This window comes from Oncorhynchus tshawytscha, linkage group LG22 (genome assembly GCF_018296145.1).
Source record: "Oncorhynchus tshawytscha isolate Ot180627B linkage group LG22, Otsh_v2.0, whole genome shotgun sequence".
Taxonomy (NCBI): domain Eukaryota; kingdom Metazoa; phylum Chordata; class Actinopteri; order Salmoniformes; family Salmonidae; genus Oncorhynchus; species Oncorhynchus tshawytscha.
In genome coordinates this window covers 1,605,974-1,625,023 of record NC_056450.1, presented here as the reverse complement: position 1 = coordinate 1,625,023, position 19,050 = coordinate 1,605,974, and the positions used below count along the sequence as shown (strand labels likewise).

At 41.2% G+C, this 19,050-nt stretch overlaps 1 pseudogene; it reads left to right on the top strand.

The window, feature by feature from the left end:
- The first annotated feature begins 1,831 nt into the window (after positions 1 to 1,831).
- On the top strand, positions 1,832 to 14,273 carry LOC112221493 (annotated as a pseudogene).
- Positions 14,274 to 19,050: the final 4,777 nt, after the last annotated feature.

Below are 19,050 nucleotides of genomic sequence, written 5' to 3'. Positions count from 1 at the left end.
ACTCACCCTGCTTGTAGACTAGTTGAACACCAATGCCAACCTCTTTTTCATGTTAGCAAATGGTCTATGGCTCTTTTATACAGTACACTTTAAGTTTTTGTTGTCATCGGCTACTTAGCAAAAATGCTTGCTAGCCTAACTTCCATTCATGGACAACAGTGAACCAGCCAAGTTAGAGAGCTAGTTAACGTGAACCTACTAGCCTAACTTCCATTCATAGGCAACAATGAACCAGCTAAGTTAGAGAGCTAGCTAGTTAACGTGAACCTACTAGCCTAACTTCCATTCATGGGCAACAATGAACCAGCTAAGTTAGCTAGCTAGGTCATGTGAACCTACTAGCCTAACTTCCATTCATGGGCAACAATGAACCAGCTAAGTTAGCTAGCTAGGTCATGTGAACCTACTAGCCTAACTTCCATTCATGGGCAACAATGAACCAGCTAAGTTAGCTAGCTAGTTAATGTGAACCTACTCGGCTACATTGAACTTCAAACCTCTCAGGCCAGTGGCACAATATATTAATTTATTGTTAGATCATGGGCCTTTCCTCATAATTATACAGAGAAGTTTAAATCCTCATCTCCATCTATGGCTTAGGAAAGGGCCAATTTAGCAAGCTAGCTAGTACAGGATATCAACACAAGCAGACCAGAAACAGGCACGTTTTTCTGAAAATGAAGTTATGCAAAGGAAGTGATTTGGCTTCAGACCAAACTGGCCTCTCTTGGGGGGTGTTTTGCTGCAACAGGACAACCCACAGTTGAGCTCAGCTCAATGCTGATTGGCTAATTATTTTATTGTGTTATCAAGGGAGGCCAAATGCTTGCTGGCAGTGGTCTACTTGGTGTGTGAACTGCTGACTGCTCACAACTTACAGATGGTTGTTGACACATCAACCAGGATCAAGCGGCAGGGACATGTGTGACTTGTTTTGGTAATCAGTGGTTGTATTGCAAGGGGAGTTGTTTCACCTCTCTTAGGCAATCAGCTATTAGTACAGGGACTTGTGCTTTCCTGCTCTGCAATTATCAATTAGTGTTATTTCTTCAGTCTCCCCTGGGCGGTTGTGTCAATGGCAGTTTTGTCAGAGAACTAAGATGGTTCTGGGGAGCTGTTTTAAGGAAGGAAAGAGGGGAAAGGTCCACACCACACTCTCACTTGAGTATCTTAACTAGTTATTTTAGATCTATCTCATTTTGCTCTCTTGTCAACTGTGTGTGTGTTTTCTATCCCAGTTCGCTCCTCTCCCTGTAGGCTTTACAGACGCTCCCCACCCCTTGGCTGCAACCTATCTAATTTAGTGTAACCTGCGTGCCCAATTCCGTGTCTCTGGCAGCATTTGGAACTGCCGATCTGTGGTCAAGAACGCAGCTTTCATCTCAGCCTATGCTGCCCTTCAGTCCCTTGAGTGTTTTGCCCTGATGGAGACGGATCACCCCAGGGAACACTGCTACTCCAGCTGCTCTTTCATCTGACTGTTTTCTCTCATAGTCTGAGAGCATCTGGTCGTCTCGGTGATGACACTGTCCATCTCCTCATTTGAATTCCATGCTGTCACTTGTCCACTCAAGCTTAACATTCTCTATTGCCCACCAGGTGCCCTTGGAGTGTTCCCCAATGAGCTTGACACCTTGATAACCTTATTTCCTGATGATGGCACACCGCTCTTTGTACTTCGTGACTTAACTTCCTGACATCTGCCTTCCCAACTCTCTTGCCTCTTTTGACCTCACACTTTCCCAATCCCCTCCAACTCACAAGGCTCATACACTTGACCTAATCTTTACTAGAGGCTGCGCACATACTAATCTCACTGCACCCCCCCCCCCTCTTCCTGTGCAAAATGCTCATCCAGGTAATGCAAACCTGTCTTGTTTTATTTGAGTAATTGATCCCATTCACCAGGTTAGTTGACTGAGAACCCATTTTAATTTACAGAAACAACTTTTATCTGTAGGTATTTTGTGTATTTCTGTGCAAGATGTATCAAAACGATGCTTCAGAAGAAACCAACAGGTTTTGATCTATTTTAGGTGTAGTTCTGTATGTAGTACCCAAGATGCTATTGCTTCCTGAGTGTCAGTGCTGGACCAGCCACTTCAATAACACACCAGCAGATGGCCAAGTTAATGTTTCACAATGTGGCTTGAATTACAAATATCAGACTGTTGAACTATTCTAAACTATGCTTTGGGACTGTGACTCTCGCTCACAATTAAAACCATGTTTTATTAGCTAAATTAAAAATAAAAGCGTCGCTCAGAATGGCTGCTAAACGATGGTGTGTGCTTCTGCCTGTTCCAGATCCCGACTGAGTTGGAGCACAGTGGCGTGGACAGGAACAAGGAGCAGAGCGCTCCCATTCTCGGTCACCTGGTCTCCAACACCTCTACATGGAGCCCATTCTAAAGGTACATACTGTACTGTCATCAGCACTGTCCCCTATGTTTTACTCAATGAAAGTAACATACTATATATAGGATAAATTTAATCTTAAAGGTACCGCCATCAGTGCTGGCCCGTATGTTAACTACCCTATAAAATCCTCTGAATGTTTTACTCAATGAAAGATCATTGTTAGTCCACCATAACATATAAGTTAGTGCTGTTGTTACTTTTAAAGTTGGACATGTTTAAATCATTCAACTTATACAAGTGACGTTGGCTCTAAGGTCATTTACTCTTTATTTCAGGCTCTTATTCTAAAGCTGAAACATCCATACCCCAATCCTGGGGTAGTCATCAGTGTCCTGGCTACCATTGGAGAGCTGGCTCAGGTATGAAATGTTGCCAACATCTGGCCCTACCAGCAAATGCTAGTGACATTCAGTAAATAGATTTTTTTTTTCATGTTCAGTGTATAGTGTGTTCTGTATTATTTAACTGTCTGCCAATGGTGGCCAACTTTGGGATCCCCTGTGGGAATCAACCTTGTATTTTCACAATTTATTTATTTTGATTGTCACTCTCCAAGATGTTTTCTCCCTACTAGACACGTCCTAGGCTACGACAATTATAAACACAGAGTACTGTTTATGCACTGTGTTATGTAAGGCATTGGCAATCCCGGATTTGTGAATTGTGAACAACACAGGCCGAGTGGAGCGAAATGACAGACTGAATACAGTAAGTTGTATATCTGATAGGTGAGGTGCAATGTAGGCTTACTGTAAATTAGCTATGCAAGGATAGATGGCCTCTTTGCACCAGAGGCAAGCTCTGATTTGGTTGTTGACACAAGGCCCTCCAGGTGAACGGGTTGGAGATGAGGAAGTGCATGGATGAGCTGTTCCCCATCATCATGGACATGCTCTGGGAATCCTCTTCCCTAGCCAAGAGAAGAGTACTATGTGCAATTGTATAGGCATAAGTTAATATTTTTTTCTCTCATTATATTCAATTGCAATCCTTTCCCCCGACCATCTCTTGTAATATCTGGTGTTATTATATTTACCTGCTTTCAAAAGGGATGCTATTGTATTGATCATATTCCACACAGTACTGTTAGCAGGCATTTTATGGTACTATTATGGCTTCAGATGTATTTGTGATTTGATGACATTGTCAGTGTGGTAACACTTTTTCCTTTCCACCAGGTGGCACTGTGGACTTCAGGCGAACAGGTTGCCAGCACGGGATACGTGGTGGAGCCCTAAAACAAATACCCCTCTCGTCTGGAGTTGCTGCTCAACTTCCTCAAGATGGAGCAAAAGCAGGGAATAAGGAGAGGGGTACTCCTCATTCTCCATTTGGGCTTCACCCACAGTTTCATAGAAGCAATGGTTAAACTCAAAGCGACAGCACAAAATGTCTTGTATGACGCCAGATGCAGCTGTCAAGATTCACAACACTAATAAAGCCCTAGGTGTGGTAACACCTTTAAATTACACTCCTAGTTAAGAATGAGGTGGGAATTGCTCTTTGTTTCACCATCTCACATGTTACTACACCGGCTTTCTCCACTGATCTAATGTTCTGTCGATTGAGATGTCATATGGTCTAATATTGTGTCTCTGTCCATCAGGCTTTTCGTCTGCTGGGCTTGCTGGAGCCCTGGACCACTACAAGCAGAAGGTGAACATCGACCAGTCACGAGACGCCTCGGCTGTCAGCCTCTCGGATTCCAAGTCCAGCCAGGACACCGGTGAGCTCCGGCCGCTGTCTTTACACCTCTTCTCTCTCTCACACGCACACACACATATACGCACATTAGCTTTGTTGGTAGGTAGAGATCACCTCTTTATTTTTTATTTTATATATATTTTTCTGTGGTATTAACTTTACACTAGAGAAAAGCTATTTGTGTTACCAAAGGTCCCGGTTCTAGCTGCCACAAGTACCCAATTGCAGCTATGAGCTGGGCTAACAAATGGCCATATCCACTGATTGACTTTATTATCACTGGAATCTGCTGCATGTAGGGCACCGCTGAGGCCTAGCAATGTCAACAGAATTTATGGCTTGGCTTTACAACCTGTCGGAGCCCAAGTGTCTTTGTGCGTCTGCACACTTTGTCTGATTGCGAACCAAAAGATCCAACACGGGGAGGCTGACCTCCGTTCAGACAAAGTGAAGTGACCCACATATTTGGCCCCAAGGCTTGGAGTTTTTACCATAAATCCTGATGTATACGGCTTTGTAATGATTTTACAGGTCGTATAAAATTCCTAATGGCCCATGCACTGGTGAGACCAACGCCTTGACGTCATTTGGGTCACAGCATTAGGCCACACTGTCCATTGTAGATTGAGAGTGAATGTTTTACTCATATTCATGTATATATTACATTTATGCATTATACCCACACCGTAAATCACTCATCTTTCTCATGGAGGTAGTACTCGATTCTGTGTGTTAGACTGATCCCCCGAGGTGAATTCAGTCCTCCAAGATAATAACATATGCAGCCATCTTTTTACTCAGTCCAGAGATGAAAAGGCTTGCAAAAATGACACGCTTTTTAAAAAAATCTGCAACTTTTATGTTTTGTCATATGTGACAAATGTTTTGTCAATATCGGGAGCATTGCTTGGAAAATGTCAAACGGACCTACACTACCGTTCAAACGTTTGGGGTGACTTAGAAATGTCCTCGTTTTTTTGCACTTTTTGTCCATTTTAAAATAACATCATTGATCAGAAATCCAGTGTAGACATTGTTGTAAATTACTTTTGTAGCTGGAAACGGCTGATTTAAAAAAAAAAAAAAAAAATGGAATATCTGCATAGGCGTACAGAGGCCCATTTATCAGCAACAATCACTCCTGTGTTCTAATGGCACTTTGTTAGCCTTTTAAAGTGAAACTTGAATGAGCTAACTGATTATTAGAAAACCCTTTTGCAATTATTTTAGCACAGCTGAAACCTGTTGTGCTAATTACAGAAGGAATAAAACTGGCTTTTAGACTAGTTGAATATCTGGAGCATCAGCATTTGTTGGTTTGATTACAGGCTCAAAATGGCCAGAAACAAAAGACCTTTATTCTGAAACTGTCTATTCTTGTTCTGAGAAATTAACGCTATTCAATGCGAGAAACTCTCTTACAATGCTGTGTACTTCTCCCTTCACAGAACAGCGCAAACTGGCTCTAACCAGAATAGAAAGAGTGGGAGGCCCCGGTGCACACCTAAGCAAGAGGACAAGTACATTTGGGTGTCTAGTTTGAGAAACAGACCTCACAAGTCCTCAACTGGCAGCTTCATTAAATAGTACCGGCAAAACACCAGTCTCAACATCAACAGTGAAGAGGCGACTCCGGGATGTTGGCCTTCTAGGCAGACTTCCAGTGTCTGTGTTCGTGCCCATCTTAATCTTTATTTTTTTGGCCAGTCTGTGATATGGCTTTTTCTTTGCAACTCTGCCTAGAAGGCCAGCATCCCATCCTCTTTACAGTTGACGTTGAGACTGGTGTTTTGCCGGTACTATTTAATGAAGCTGCCAGTTGAGGACTTGTGAGGTCTGTTTCTCAAACTAGACACCCAAATGTACTTGTCCTCTTGCTTAGTTGTGCACCGGGGCCTCCCACTCTTTCTATTCTGGTTAGAGCCAGTTCGTGCTGTGCTGTGAGTAGTACACAGCGTTGTATGAGATCTTTAGTTTCTTGGCAATGTCTCGTATGGAATAGCCTTCATTTCTCAGAACAAGAATAGACAGTTTCAGAAGAAAGATATTTTGTTTCTGGACATTTTGAGCCTGTAATTGAATCTACAAATGCTGATGCTCCAGATACTCAACTAGTTTAAAGAAGGCCAGTTTTATTGCTGCTTTAATCAGAACAACAGTTTTCAGCTGTGCTAACATAATTGCAAAAGGGTTTTCTAATTATCAATTAGCCTTTGAAAATGATATGCTTGGATTATCTAACACAATGTGCCATTGGAACACAGGAGTGGTTGTTGCTGATAATGGGCCTATGTAGATATTCCACAAAAATCTGCCGTTTCGAGCTATAATAGTCATTCACAACATTAACAATGTCTACACTGTATTTCTAATCAATTTTGTTATTTTAATGGAGAAACATGTCCTTGTTTTTGAAAGGAAAGCACATTTTAAGTGACCCCAAACTTTTGAACTGATGTGTTCGTCACTAACACACAGATGCGCTGTGACTTTGGGCTCTGTGGACAGTAATAGTTTTAGCAGGCCTGCTAAAAGGGCTTAGTTTGGAATTGAGGCTCTCCAATGGAGGATATGGTTACATCAAGAGGTCAGTGTCTGGAGCAGCTATAGTCTATGGCAGTTGGCTGCTGCTGTGCACTGGGGATACTGCAGGTCCTGCTTCAGTGCTGGAAAGCAATTGGCTATGTTAGGGGTCTTCAACTTGTGGCTGCAGATCTGCATGTGACTCCATAGCTGCTCCTTTGTGGTAGGAAGTCCTGGGCTAGGTGCAGCACTTAACCTGAACCACCACTCCAGTGAATACAATATCCAGGCCAAGAGTTGGACACCAAGGCCTCAAGAATGATAATGGTATGATGTTACAGCTCAGATCTGATAAAATGCCCCAGTTCCAACAGTGCTCTGCATGCTCTGACGCCATGTAACTCACACAAAACCTAGATATGTGTTCGGGGGGGTGACAACACTTCAGGTCCCATGAAGGCATTGGTGAAGAAATGGTCATACCTAATTGTCAAAGTAAAGATACCTTAATAGAAAATGACTCAAGTAAAATGAAGTCACTCTGTAAAATACTACTTGAGTAAAGGTGTTTGGTTTTAAATATCAAAAGTAAAAGTAATTGCGGAAAATATACTTAAGTTTCAAAACTTAGTATAAATTATTTCAAATTCCTTATATTAAGCGACCCAGACGGGACCATTTTAAATAATAAAAAAAAATATATATACACTTTTAGCCAGGTGAACACTGACACAATTTACAACCAAAGCATTTGTTTAGTGAGTCCGGCAGATCAAAGGCAATAGGGAAGACCAGGGATGTTTTCTTTTAGTGTGAATTTCACAATTTTCCTGTCCTGCTTTTGGGTGCCAGAGAAAATGTATGGAGTTAAGTACATTATTTTCTTTACATTTGTAAAGTAGTACTGTAAGTACTTTATACCACTGCATGAAGGAGGCATCATGACTTTGACCAGCTGCTATCTACAGTTGTACTGCGCAGCAGTAATCTGAGAGAATTTACAGATATGACACCACTATGCAATTTTGTCACCTAAAGACTGTCAGTCTAGACTAGGGGAGCAACACTCCCTCATCCCCATTGCTCTGGCTGGCACATAGGGCAGCAGCAAAGTGGTCTTTGGCCGTCTTCTCCACCATGGCCTAGAACCTGATGTTTGTGTCTCCATTAATCTCCACGTTGTGTAGGGCCTAGTAAAGGCCCCGTATACTGCTCCCGAGTGGTGCAGCGGTCTAAAGCACAGAATCTCAGTACTAGAGGTGTCACTGCAGACCCTGGTTCGATCCCGGCCTGTATCACAACCGGCCTTGATCGGGAGTCCCATAGGGCGGTGCACAATTGACCCATTGTCTGGGTTTGGCCAGGGTAGGCTGTCATTGTAAAATAAGAATTTGTTCTTAACTGATTTTGCTTAGCTAAAATAAAACAAGGCGATAGAAATACTTGCCTGTCCAAAGGAACACGGGCGCTCTGCCCAAGTGCCAATCTATTGCGTTTGGCTTCTAAACTACAGCGTAAAGGGAGGGGCAATTTATAAAGACTGGGACTTGCGTTAGGGTTTGAAACTCAACTCCTTCACTGGGCAATTAAACGTTTAATATCAGACATCTGTTTCCTCGACCCGCCTGTAAAACCAAACCCTGCTCACTGCAGCAGACAGGGCTGTTCTTGGTCACCTAGGGTATTGTGACTGTGAAGCAAAGAGTTTTGGCTTGGGAAGTGCTCTTTAAATGTAAAAAAAATAATCAGACATATTTCCAACTTTTTTGTCTACTTATTAGTCAAATTAAAGAGATGCAGTGCTTTCGGAAATTATTCAAACCCCTTGACTTTTTCCACATTTGGTTACATACACTTTTTTTGGTTCTTTTTAGACCTTTTTTTTTCTCCCAATTTATGATATCCAATTGGCAGTTAGTCTTGTCCCATCGCTGCAACTCCTGTACGGACTCAGGAGAGGTGTCAGTTGAGCCATGCGTCACCGAAACACGACCCCGCCAAGCCGCACTGCATTTTGAAACACTGCTCGCTTAACCCGGAAGCCAGCCACACCAATTTTTCAGAGGAAACACTGTGCACCTGGCGACCAAAGTCAGTGTTCATGCGCCTGGACAGTCACAAGGTGTTACGGTTTTCTTCCGTCGAAAGAGTCGGACCAAAATGCAGCGTGGTTAATAATATACATCTTTAATGAAGATGAATATGAACAATACAATACGAACAATACAAAACAACAAACGGAACGTGAAAACCTATACAGCCTATCTGGTGAATACAAAACACTGAGACAGGAACAATCACCCACGAAACACTCAAAGAATATGGCTGCCTATATATGGTTCCCAATCAGAGACAACGAGAATCACCTGCCTCTGATTGAGAACCGCCTCAGGCAACCATAGACTTTGCTAGAACACCCCACTAAGCCACAATCCCAAAACCTATGAAAAACCCCCATAGATAAACACAACACAAAATAAACCCATGTCACACCCTGGCCTGGCCAAATAAATAAAGAAAACACAAAATACTAAGACCAGGGCGTGACACAAGGAGTTGCTAGAGCCTGATGGGACAAGGACATCTCAGCCGGCCAAACCCTCCCCTGAACCGGATGACGCTGGGCCAATTGTGCACCGCCTCATTGGTCACCCGGTGTGGCTGGCTGCGACACAGCCCGAGAACAAACCTGGATCTGTAGTGAGGCCTCTAGCACTGCCCTAAAATCGAATCAATGTTTTTATTTTGCCTCAATCGACAAACAATACCTCATGAAAAAGCAAAAGCCGGTTTAGAACTCTTTTGCAAATGTATAAAAACAGAATTTACATGCGTTTTCAGACCCTTTTCTCAGTACTTTGTTGTAGCACCTTTGGCAGCGACTACAGACTCTAGTATTCTTGGGTATGATGCTACAAGCTTGGCACACCTGTACTTGGGGAGTTTCTTCCATTATTCACTGCAAATCCTCAAGCTCTGTCAGGTTGTATGGGGAGCAATGCTATTTTTAGGTCTTGCCAGAGATGATCAAGTCCGGGCTCTGGCTGGGCCACTCAAAGACATTCAGAGATTTGCGCAAAGCCACTCCTGTGTTGTCTTGGCTGTGTGCTTAGGGTTGTTGTCCTGTTGGAAGGTGAACCTGCGCCCCAGTCTGAGGTCCTGAGTGCTTTGGAGCAGGTCTTCATCAAGGATGTCTCTGTACTTTGCTGTGTTCAGCGTTCCCTCTCCTGACTAGTCTCCCAGTCCCTGCCACTGAAAAACATCCCCACAGCATGATGCTGCCGCCACCATGCTTCACCGTGCCAGGTTTCCTCCAGATGTGACACTTGGCATTCAGGCCAAAGAGCTCAATCTTGGTTTCATCAGACCAGAGAATATTGTTTCTCATGGTCTGAGTCTTTTGGTGACTTTTGGCTAAGTCCAAGCGGGCTGTCATGTGCCTTTTACTGAGGATTGGCTTCCGTCTGTCCACTCTAGCATAAAGGCGTGATCGGTGGAGTACTGCAGAGATGGTTGTCCTTCTGGAAGTTTCTCCCATTTCCACAGAGCAACTCTGGAGCTAGCTCCATCAGTGCCATAGAGGTCTTGATCACCTCCCAGACCAAGGCCTTTCTCCCCCGATTGCTCACTTTGGACAGGCAGCCAGCTCTAGGAAGAGGCTTGATGGTTCCAAACTTATTCCATTTAACAATGTAGGTCGGTGTGTTGGGAAACCAGAAATGTTTTGGTACCCTTCTCCAGATCTGTGCCTCGACACAAGCCTGTCTCGGAGCTTTGCGGACAATTCCTTCGACCTCACGGCTTGGTTTTTGCTCTAACATACACTGTCAAGTGTGGGACCTTTTTATATAGACAGGTGTCTGCATTTCCAAATCATGTCCAATCAATTGAATTTACCACAGGTGGACTCCAACTTGAAGAAACATCTCAAGGATGATCAATGGAAATAGGATGCACCTGAGCTCAATTTGAGTCTCATAGCGAAGGGTCTGAATTCTTACAAACATTTCTAAACTGGTTTTCGCTTTTGAGAATTCGTTTTTATTTAAGCAATATTAGAATAAAGATGTATCGTAACAATGTGGAACAAGTCAAGGGGTTGGAATGTTTTCAGAATGCATTCTATCATGCCCCTTATATAAAATATTAGCTCATCAAATCAAGAAGTATCAAATGTTGGTTCTACATGAGCAATTAGTCATACTTGTAGAATTTGAAAAGGTATCTAAGTAGCCCAACAGATGGGCCCTATATGAATGATAAACTAAAAACAAGACAGTTCTCAGTTTCAATGCTGAAAGAAATAGGCAAAAGGTATTATAAAATGATTTCACTTTAGTCGCTCAGGGCAGGGACTAAGTTACCTGTATGATTAGGCAAAATATAATAAAATAAGGTCTCACGGTTTATTTCACGTTTGTAGATGACCCGTGTTGAAACATTAACTTTCCTAACCCTTTACACTTCTTCCCGTATATGGATTGAAAATGGCCTACATTGGAATGCAGTACAGGAACATGCGATGCAGTATCAGTCAAAAGTTTGACACCTACTCATTTTCAGCGTTTCTTTATTTTTACTATTTTTTTACATTGTAGAATAATAGTAAAGACATCAACTATGAAACACATATGGAATCATGTAGTAACCAAAAATGTGTTAAATAAATCAAAATATATTTTAGATTCTTCAAAGTAGCCACCCTTTGCCTTGACATCTTTGCACACTTATTTTTTTTATGACCGTTTTATTTGTACTTTTTACTGCTTATTTTCCTCAATTGGTGGTTAGTCTTGTCCCCTCACTACAACTCCCCTACTTATTCGAGAGGCGACGGTCGAGAGCCATGCGTCACCGAAACACGACCCTCCCAAACTGCACTGCTTCTTGACACACTGCTCGCTTAACGCAGAAGCCAGCCACACCAATGTGTCGGAGGAAACACTGACTAGCTGGCGACCGGGATTAGCTTGCAGGTGCCCGGCCTGCTACAATTAGTCGCTAGAGCCTGATGGGACAAGGAAATCCCTGCCGGCCAAACCCTCCCCTAACCCGAGCGACGCTGGGCCAATTGTGCGCTACCTCATGGGTCTATCGGGCCGGCTGTAACGCAGCCTGGGTTTGAACGACGGGTCTGTAATGATGCCTTAACCACTGCGATGCAGTGCCTTAGACCACTGCTCCACTCAGGAGGCCAACTTTGCACGCTCTTGGCATTCTCTCAACCAGCACAAATAGAGAAAATGAATCACTATCCTTTGATCTTCATCAGATGACATTCATAGGACTTCATGTTACACAATACATTTGTTTTAAATAAAGTTCATGTTTATATTTAAAAAATCTGTTTACATTGGCGCGTTATGTTCAGTAGTTCTAAAAGATGCATTGATTGTAGAGAGCCACATCAAATTACAGAAATAGTCACCATAAATGTTGATGAAAATTCAAGTGTTGGACATGGAATTAGAAATACTTCTCCTTAATGTAACCGCTGTGTCAGATTTTTTTTAAACTTTATGTAAAAAGCAAACCATGCAATAATCTAAGTACAGCGTTCAGACAACAAAGCAGCCAAAAAGATATCTGCCATATTGGGTAGTCAACATTAGTCAGAAATGGCATTATAAATACTCACTTACCTTTTGATCTTCATCAGAATGAACTCCCAGGAATCCCAGTTCCACCATAAATGTTTGATAATGTCCATAATTTATGACCAAATAGCCTCTTTTGTTAGGGAGTTTGGTAAACATATCCAAACGCGCGTTCAGGTCCAGTCGGAGAAAGTTCAAAAAGTTATATTACAGGTCGTAGAAACATGCCAAACTAAGTATAGAATCAATCTTTAGGATGTTTTTAACAAATCTTCAATAATGTTCCAACCGGAGAATTCCATTGTCTGTAGAAAAGCAATGGAACGAGAGCTAACTCTCTCGTGACCGCGAGTCATGAGCCCAAGGCACTCTGCCAGACCACTGACTCAAATAGCTCTCATGAGCCCCTCCTTTATAGTAGAATCCTCAAACAAGTTTCTAAAGAAGACGGTTGACATCTAGTGGAAGCCTTAGGAAGTGCAACATAGCCGCTATCGTAGATAGTGGGATATTGGTTGAGTTTAAAAAAACTACAAGCCTCAGATTTCCCACAGCCTGGTTGGATTTAGCTCCCCCTAGTTAGCTCCTACGATTCAGTGTCAGTTCATATCATTCTATTACATACAGTACATGCATACCGCAGAATGATAAATCATGCAATTATTATCCTCAAGATAACCAAAAGCATTTAGCTGCAAACGCCTGTTCTCACCATCTTCAGTTCAATTCACCAACCTTCTTTCATGGCAACTCATAAGCAGGCCATGTCATTTGTTTCATATATATATATATATATATATAATCATATTTCATGACAGTGTAATGGTTAGCTTTGTTTACAGAAGGATGAAAGAAGACAATGTCTGTCATGAAGAGTTAGGGAGTCTTTGCAGCGTGTAGATGGTGCCGGTATCATTGTATATTTCCCATCACCTGATGAACAACCACAGTACCAGTCTGGTGTTAATCTTTCTGTGCTGTATTGACGTATCCTGAAAATGACATCTGCTGCTTTAAATGGAACGGTTGTATCTCAGTTATTGTTTTCATATCTACAAAAAATAAGCTATTTTCTTTACTTTCAGAGAGCGAGCTGATCAAGGGGTCGAAAATGTAGTTTTTGCCAGATGTTCACTGTCTGGGGACCAGGCCGTGAAGCGTTATTGCTGGCAATTGTCCATGACCAGAGGTAATTAAACTGTTCTATGTTCTTTTTCTCTCCATCTCATCCTGGTCTTGTTGTACATGGAACCTGTCTCGCATGCATTAACTAAAAAAACCTTAAGATGTCAGCTGCCAATTTTCAGATTTACACCACATAGTCCAGTGAAAATAGCTGTGTTTTATCTGTTGCTGCCAAGTCATGATTTCCCTGCGGGGTTAGCCTTGCAATAACCAAGTGGTGAGACTAGCCCTCTATTTAAATGTTTCAGGTACATTCCGATAGGTGTCTGCGTCACATACAGTATCGTCTATTGACATTATCTTCTATTGTTTGTCCTTGTGTCTGTTTTTCAAGTATAAAGTACTCTTGCCACTTAGTGTGGACACCAAGTGAGACCACACACACACACACACACACACAATCTCTTCACTTCATCCTTCTCCCTAAATCCTCTAGGTTATATCAGCTGTTTTGGTGAACCCCTCCCTCATCTGAACTGGCTGACAGGGCACAGCATGATCATAGGGAGGTCACTTGGTCGGGTCAACAGGAAGTATTATTAAAGAGATGCTTTAACATTGAAATTCAGATAGATGTTGTAGTCCCAGCATAAATGATCCAAGGTCGGTTTTGCATTTCACCTCCTGATGATTATGATGACTGACCTTGTTAGAGAGAGCATGATTAAGCCTGTTTTAAAAAAAAAAAAATTCTGTCTCGTCTGTTTAAAAAAAAAATTCTGTCTCTCGTCTGGTTAGGAGACACCGCATTTGTAATAAACTGAGAGATAATTATGATAGCACTGTAATTCATTAATCATATGCTGTCTGGCGCTGTTCTTATCTCTTTCCCTTTCAGTCTAATCACCTCTCTTTCTTCCTCGTTTTTATAATATACACCGTATGTGAAGTTTTTATAATATTACAATTATCATAACTATAATGCATTTATGTATTTAAACCATCTGGACAATGAACTTCTTTCAATAAAGCGTTTCACATTCTCCACTGGTTGAAATGAAGTATCTCATTGAAAAACTATCCTGTGTCCTCAGATTAATGCAGATGAAGGGAGTTAGATATGCATAGGTTTTTTCTGCGTGAATTACAAATCAGCCTTTACCTAAATCATGTTTCTAGTCTATTACATAGTTACAATGTGTAATCATTGATGGAGCAGGAGTGGTAAACACTGTTGAAGTGTATAATTGTAATACATACATGCAGACACAGCATCATTCAAAGACTGGAATTTGATACTCCTGGTATTGGATATGAGTGAAAAATAATTGAATTCATACCTGAACTCTACCTTTTATTTATCAAGGTAGAGTATATGATCAGTGAATATATTAAATGTATAGGCTACAATGTGGGGATCTCATGCATGGTAATAACTACATATACATGTACAGTGGAAGTCGGATGTTTACATACACTTAGATTGGAGTCATTTACTCGTTTTTCAACCACTCCACAAATTTCTTGTTAACAAACTATAGATTTGGCATGTCTGTTAGGACATCTACTTTGTGCGTGACACAAGTCATTTTTCCAACAATTGCTTACAGCAGATTATTTCACTTATAATTCACAGTATCACAATTCCAGTGGGTCAGAAGTTTACATACACTAAGTTGACTGTGCCTTTAAACAGCTTGGTAAATTCCATAAAAGGATGTCATGGCTTTAGAAGCTTCTTATAGGCTAATTGATTATAGGCATAATTTCAGTCAATTGGAGGTGTACCTGTGGATGCATTTCAAGGCCTACCTTCAAACTCAGTGCCTCTTTGCTTGACATGGGAAAATCAAAAGAAATCAGCCAAGATCTCGGAGAAAAAAAATGTATACCCACATAAGTCTGGTTCAACCTTGGGAGCAATTTCCAAACGCCTGAAGGTATCAAGTTCATCTGTACAATGGGAGCACGCAGCCATCATACCGCTCAGGAAGGAGACGAGTTCTCTCTCCTAGAGATGATTTGGTGCGAAGTCTCGCGGTTCAAGCTCCATCTTTTTAAAGGAAGAACCACTGTAGGCCTAAAGAAGCATGATATGAAGAAAATGTAGACTATTCCAGATGAAGAGAATAGGTCCTGTGGGCTACACTAGTTCATTTAGCAGACAAGATTAGCTTATTATGTGGCAGTATTTTATAGTATGAAGAATACAATTGAATAAAGCTGAATAAAAATAAATATTTTCTCAAATGATTTTAGGGAGTGTGCACATGCGACTATTCTGTGTTGAGCGGTTAACAAATAAATAGGAACTCCTATATGTTTAGTTATCAATGTTACTTTAGTAGTTTTAAGTTCAGGCTGTATGTTTTGATTTTTAATACATTGTAAGACTGCATGATGAGACTATAATAATGATTTGAAAAAATTTGGAAAGGCATACATTTTTCGCAGGCTGTACATGCTCTAATAGGCTCTAATTCACAAATTGACAAGCACTCGATAATGCCTCAAATTCCGCGGTGGCATCCCCTTTGTGGCCGTAATGCACCTTAAAAAATCCATGCCCATTGTGGCCCAGAGTGCTGCCTTGTACCCTTCTCCCTGAGAGTGCTGCACAATCTGAAGCGTCTTTCTCACAGGCTACAAGTGAAGACTGACACATCGGGGACACGACTACTTGCATCCTTGTCCAATTCCAGGTTGCATATTGAAGATAATGGAAGAACTGTCCACATTAACCTTTGTCAACCAACAAGATGAGTAGGCCTAACGAAAAGCACTAGCATATGTCAATCTATCCCCCAGTTTATGTATACCAGTTAGGCTCTATACTCCTTGTAAAGCAGATTAATGTGCTTAAAGTTATTTGGCCACTTTCGTTGTGACAGGCCTATATGTTTTCATAAAGTTTATGGGCTAGGCTACGTGAGGTGTGCGACTATGATTCGAACAAGTCAACCATTGTTTCTTATGCTGGGCATCATTCACAAGTGATAATATATAATTCACATATGCTAATATTGTCACCCATCAGACTATTCTTGATTTAATCTTGTCTTTACATTTACAAAATAATGTGACATTTGATTTAGAATGGACCATTATCATGCACCTGTATCAACAGGGGCAGTGGGCAAAAATACATGTAATCTATGCATGCCATTCTACTTGGTTTATTTTCATGCCAGCCAGGTAGGCTATACTCATGTCGTAAATATAAACAATGTACTAAATATTAGGAAAGTTGAGAAATAAGTATAGTAGGCCTAGCCTACAGAAAGATGATAGGATGCTCTTATTAGATGATAGGATCCTCTATTTATTATTGCATAGCCTATAGAAATGTTGTGTAACATGAGCTCACGGGCTCTCATGACGTGTTTGATTAGATTTTCGATTACATTTGCATTGATGTCAGAGTGATTAGAGGGACAATAGAGTGCTGAGTACCAGGCAGTTATCAAGTTTGGTAGGCTACTAATAAACCTAATTACTGTGACTAAACGGTCATGTGGAATTTGACTGCCTTCCAGACTTGTCACTGCCATGTGGCGGTAATACGGTCACCGCAACAGCCCTACTCATGACTCCATTCTATTCGCACCAAAATGACGATATGCTTCTCTGAATTGCCTTGTGAAAGTCTAACACTAAGTTCAGTTTTTATCATTTAGCTAGTCATGTTGGATATAGAACAAGCTTTCAAATAATGCCACCTGGACCAGATTGCAATTTATAATGGACAGTTTTTGGTTTGCGTAAACAACACTAATTGTGTGACAGGGATGCCGGGCTGTGTTCCAAACAAAACGACCACAAGTGTGCTAACTCTAGTTCCTCAAAAGCACAGCTAGGAGAGCTCAAAAGAGCACCTTATATTTGATGACTCTTCTTTGTCAAAGTGCATTGAAATTACTTAAGAACTGTGCACACTTTGGAGAGGGCTATATATGTGGCCACGTGGAGACACCAGCAGACCTCTCACTGAAACCTTTGTCAGTTTTTGGTTACGGCTAGACGTTCTGATAGCGGAAATTGCAGAGCGCGAAATTCAAATTAAATTATTAGAAATATTTAACTTTCATCAAATCACAAGTGCAATACACCAAATTAAATCTTAACTTCTTGTTAACCCAGCCGCTGTGTCAGATTTCAAAAAGGCTTTACGGCGAAAGCAAAGCATGTGATTATCTGAGGACAGCACCCATACAAACACATGAAATCATATTTCAACCAAGCAGGTGCATCACGAAAGTCAGAAAAAACGATATAGTTCATGCCTTACCTTTGAAGATCTTTTTCTGTTGGCACTCCAATATGTCCCAGAAACATCACAAATGGTCCTTTTTGTTTGATAAACTCCGTCTTTATATCCCCCAAATTTCCATTTTATTTGGCGCGTTGGATTCAGAAATACACTGGTTCCAACTCGCCCAACATGACTACAAATGATCTAATAAGTTACCTGTAAACTTGTTCCAAACATTTCAAACAACTTTCGGAATTCAACTTTAGGTATCCTAAAACGTAAATAATCAATCAAATTTAAGACTGCATATATTGTGTTCAATAGCGGATAAAATCAACGTGGAACGCATGACCTGGTGCGGCCAACAAACAAAAGAGTTCACTTGGCTTGACACTCAAAGGAAAGGGCTACTTCATTCCTCAACGGAAAAACATTGACCAATTTATAAAGACTCACATCTAGTGGAAGTTATAGGAACTGCAACCAGGTGGCTCATAAATCTAGTTCCCCATAGAAAAGTCACCTCAATTATTATTTTTTTCCTGGATGGTTTGCCCTTAGGGTTTTGCCTGCCAAATAAGTTCTGTTATCCTCACAGACAGAATTTTTAGAGTTTTCTATCCAAATCTACGCGTATCCTAGCTTTTGGGCATGCTTTTCACCTGGACGTGAAAATACTGCCCCCTTTCCCAAAGAGAACTGTGCACACTTTGGAGAGGGGTGTGTATGTGGCCACTTGGAGACACCAGCAGACCTCTCACTGAAACCTTGTCCATTTTTGGTCTTATGTTGTATGTATGTTTACAGAAAATAATGAATTAATAATCATGTTACTGAATATATCTGCAGTGTTTTCAGTTTTTGTTGTCAACAAATGCGGCAAAAAGTACAGTAAATGTGAAATCAACAGTAGTGTTTGGATTCAATATTTGGTTCTGTGTGGCTCCGTTGGTTGAGTATTGCGCTTGCAACTCTAGCGCTGTGGGTTTGATTCCCACGGGGGACCAGTACGAAAAATGTATGCACTCACTACTGTAAGTCGCTCTGGATTAGAGCATCTGCTAAATTAGAAAAATTAAAAAATGATTGTCTTCTCAGGTGAACTGTTTGTTTTCCTCACCTTTTAGTCTAATAATCTCAACTGTTCCCTTTTTACTACCATGGTTATGCATATGCTTTCCACATTTCTTCTCTAAGAAACATTTCAATTTAGCCCTATCCATATAGACCTCTTTCCTTGAGTGTAAATGGTTAAAATTCCAGAAAACCGTTGGAGGATTCTGGATTTCCTGCTTATTCCCTCCTGATTTCTATGAATCTTTCAACCAGGGTTTTTGGAAAACCTCCATATTGAGAAAGATACCGGAATTTAGCAACCCTATTGACAACTAAATCAAATATTAACTCCATTTGGATGTTGAACTGGTC